The following is a 4435-nucleotide window of genomic DNA, read 5'->3' on the forward strand; positions in this document are numbered from 1 at the left end:
GGTTTCAAATATTTTTAAATCCTTCTATGATTCTTACTTGACTCATAGATTATTGAGAAGTTTGTTATCCAATTTGTCATTATTGTACCTATAGTATTGTTATTGATATCTAACAATCTTTTAGTGGTCAAAGAACACACTAATAATCTTTTAAAATCTATGAAAACTTACATTGTGGACTAATATATCATCTAACTTGGTGAATTTACCAGTATATTTGAAAATAATGTATACTAAGGCATTGTTGGGTATAAAGTTCCATGAATACAAATTAGGCAAAAATGAGTGATATGTCTAGTTATTCTGTTCTAAATATTTACTTGTCTTTGACTAGTTTTTCTATAATTTTCTGAAAAAGAGGTGTTAAATTCTGTCACTCTGTGGAATTACCTATTTATCCTTTTAAATTTCTCAATTTTAATTTTTTTATTTTAAGACTTTGTTATTAAGCACATTTGCAATTGTTATGTCTTCTGATGAATTAATCCTTTTATTTTCATGAAATATTTTTTTACTATTTTTGGTAATACAATTGAGATCTATTTTATTTAATATTATCACAACCATTACAGTATTATTATGGCTACTCATTACATGATAAATCTTTTTCTTTTTATATACTTTTAACCCTTTTTTTTTGAGACAGAGTCTCACTTTGTTACCCTGGATAGAGTGTTGTGGTGTCTTAGCTCACAGTAACCTCAAACTCTTTGGTTCAAGTGATCTTCTTGCCTTAACCTCCCAGGTAGCTGGGACTATAGGCACCTGCCACAATGCCTGGCTATTTTTTGTGGTAGTGGTCATCGTTGTTGTTTAGCAGGCCTTGGTGGGTTCAAAGCTGCCAGCCCGGGTGAATGTGGCTGGTGCCCTAACCACTGAGCAACAGGTGCCACACCAATTTTAACCTTTTTTTGTTCACATTTATGTCTCTTGTAGGCTTGGGCCTGTAGCTCAGTGGTTAGGACAGAGGCCACATACAGTGGGGCTGGAAGGTTCGAACCTGGCCTGAGTCTGTTAAATAATAATGACAATTACAAGAACAAAAAAAAATACCTGGGTGTTGTGGCAAGTGCCTGTAGTCCTCCCTACTTGGGAGGCAGAGGCAAGAGAATCACTTAAGCCCAAGAGTTTGAGGTTGCTGTGAGCTGTGACATCACAGCACTCTACCAAGGGCAACATAGTGAGACTCTGTCTCCAAAAACAAAAAACATATGTCTCTTGTAAATAGTATTTAGTTGGGTCTTGATTCTTCTTTTAATTCTTTCTGATGATACATGCCTTTTAATTAGAGTGTTAAACCCATTAACCTTTAATGTAATTATTAACATGGTTAATTTGGGTTCCATTTTATCCTTGATATATTTTTAACCTCGCTTTTTCATCTCACCCTTATTCTACCTTCTTTTAGGTTATTTCAATATCTCAATTTCCATTTTAGAACATTTATTTGTTTGGAGTTCTACTGTGCATTTCAGAAAAGGGTTTGCTCTACCCCTTCTTAACTTTTCAGTTTACATCATGCTATATTAGTAAAAAGAAGAAATATTATGATGCATATGTCCATTTACTTTCCATCCTACCACCCTGTAAATTATAGTTGTCACATAAATCACATCGAAGTACATTATAAATCCCACAAGACAATGTTATGCTTACTTTTTTCCATGAGAATAATTTATATTTTCTTTATTTTATTTCTTTTTGAGGCAGAGTCTTGCTCTATTTCCCAGCCTAGTCCTGGGCTTGAGCAAGCTTACTCCCTCAGTCTCCTTAGTCTCTGGGGTAAGGCACATGCCACCATGCTGACTTTTTTTTTCTTTCTATTTTTAGTAGAGATGGGGGTCTTACTCTGGCTTAAGCTGGCCTCAAACTCCTGAGCTCCAGTGATCCTCCCATCTTGACCTCCCAGAGTCCTAAGATTATAGATGTGAGCCTCCACACCCAACCCATTTACATTTTAAAGAAATTAAAAGAAAAGAGTGAGTTATATTTTTCTATATATTTACCATTTTTATATCATAGTTTCTATTCATTCTTGGAATTCCAAGATTTTCTCTGGTATCATTTTCTTCAATCTCAAGTACTTTTAGTGCAGTTATGATAAAGAGAAATTCCCAGAATTTTTCATTACCTAAAAGTATTTTTATTTAACTTCCTTTTCGATGGACATTTTGCTGGATTTAGAATTCTGGAACCGCAATTATTTTCTTTTAACACTTTAAAGATATTCTGTTGTCTTCTAGCCTCCATTGTTTTAGGTGAAAGTCTATGAAAATTTCTGTCATCTTTTTTCTATATGTAATGCAATGTTATTCTCTGGCTCCTTTCATTTTTTTCTCTTTATCTTTGTGTATCAGAAGTTTGACTATAATGTTGCACAGGCAAGGATTTTTTAAATTTGCTTTGAGATTTTCTTGGGCTTTTTATATCTGAATATTTACATTTTAGAAAAATTTGAGTGTTTTTTTGAAATTTTTCTTACCCTATTGTCTTTTTTGGTGAATTTTACAGGTCCCCAGGGTTCTGTTCATTCTTTTTAATCTTTTAAAAAATCTCTCTTATTTGAAATGAATGATTTCTGTTGATTTATCTTCAAATTCACTAATTTCTTCCTCTCATTAAATTTTTAATTATAGATGTTTTATTTTTCATTACAAAAATTTTCATTTTTTTCTTTTTTATATATTCTTTTTCTCTGCTGAGGTTTCTTATCTTTTCATTCATTATGGGTATATTTTCCATGACATCATTGATATATTTACAATGGCTATTTTATATTTTCCTGATAATTCCAACATATGAAGCATTTTGATTTTGGCTTCTTTTGTTTGCATTTTCCCTTGTTACTGAGTCACATTTTTCTAGCACTTTTTATGTTGAGTAATGTTATATTATATTCTGGATAATGTGAATTTTATATAGTTGAGAATCTGCATTTTGTTATAGTACTCTAAAGAGTGTTGATGTTTTGTTTTGGCAGGCAACTAATTTAGTTTGACTTAAACTAAAAGCCATAAAGTCTTTGGCAAATGAAAGTTCAGGACTGAATTTAGTTCAGTTAGCCTTAACTGCTAGATGCTTTCCATTTGACTCATTCAAACACAGTTCAAGGATCAGTCAGACACTTGAGTTGAATATAAGTACAGAATTTGGTATTCTTATTTCCTGGCTTTCTTTTCCCCTCACTGGTTGTCCAGTTTCCTTGGGATTTACTCCCTTGTTCCTCTAGCCAGAAAAGTAGCAGATGTTTTCTTAGAGTTTCAGGTGTGTTACCTTGACCACAATTATGGTTGCTTTCAGAGCATACTTACAAAAACTGGAATTTATTCTGTGCTAATTTCTTGTTATTAATACAAATTTGATTGCCTTCTAATATATGCCTACATTTTTCAGTTCCTGGAGTCCTCAAGTGTTTGTATTTTTCTTCCAGCCATTGTTACTTATTGGAAGATATGTTGTTAGACATTCACTCTTTTATGCCAAAATCAAAACATTGTACTTTGTTTTCTTATCCTTGGAGGTCTATAATTTTGCCTAGTGCTTTCTTTGTTAATCCCCATTTTGCTTGGGCTAGCTCAAGTGGGTTTTAGTTTTTGCACAACCAAAATAAAAGCCATTTATTATGGGATCTAGGACTATTATAGAAATGGCAAAATGGTGTAGTGGCAAAAAGGGAAAAAGTGCGAGAGGGAGAGATATTAGGAGCTACTTTACACAAATGAGCCTCCTTTCTTATGCTGTCCTTAGCAATTGGCTTTGAGTTGTTTTGAATTTAAATTGCTAAGAAGCTGGGTTGCTTACTGTAGCTTTCAAAGCCCATAGCCACATGGAAGCTGTTGAGTTGTATTGGTATTATTACCTAGAACTTTAACTCAAGGTAGTTTTATAGTTCTAATATGAAATTGAAGATATGAAAGAAACCTGAGCATCATTCTTTGACTAACTAATGTCCCAATAGTCCATTTTGGACTTTTTGATAGACCCCAAAGGGTATAGCTGCATGAAAAGTTTGGACTTCTCAAAAAGTCCAAAGCTATCTCAGAATAGCTGGGATAATTCTGGTGCTTCTCTCAGTCAACAGAATCCTCTTCCTTCCCCTTGTCCTTCTTCTGACTAATTCCCATTGTGCTACAGCAAGGTCTGCATCCTGGTTTTCTCCAGCTCTGTAACCAACCCATTTCTATTTGTTTCATTCTTATTCTCAAGGAGGAAGAGTTGAACTTTAATAGTGAACTCCTGTGAGGTTCCCCTGGCTATCCTCAGCAGTGAGATGGCATTTCTTTTTTCACTTCTGGAGTTTCCTACTCTCAATCTCTATGCTTTTTGGATCCATGTTATTTTTATTATAGACTTAGTAGAGAAGCCAGCATTCTGGTTGTAGCTGTGGACATTAGAATATATACAAATTCTGTGCAGATCTTCTGATTGTGAAGTA

Source organism: Otolemur garnettii, unplaced genomic scaffold (genome assembly GCF_000181295.1).
Source record: "Otolemur garnettii isolate 467f Iridium unplaced genomic scaffold, OtoGar3 scaffold00014, whole genome shotgun sequence".
Classification (NCBI taxonomy): Eukaryota; Metazoa; Chordata; class Mammalia; order Primates; family Galagidae; genus Otolemur; species Otolemur garnettii.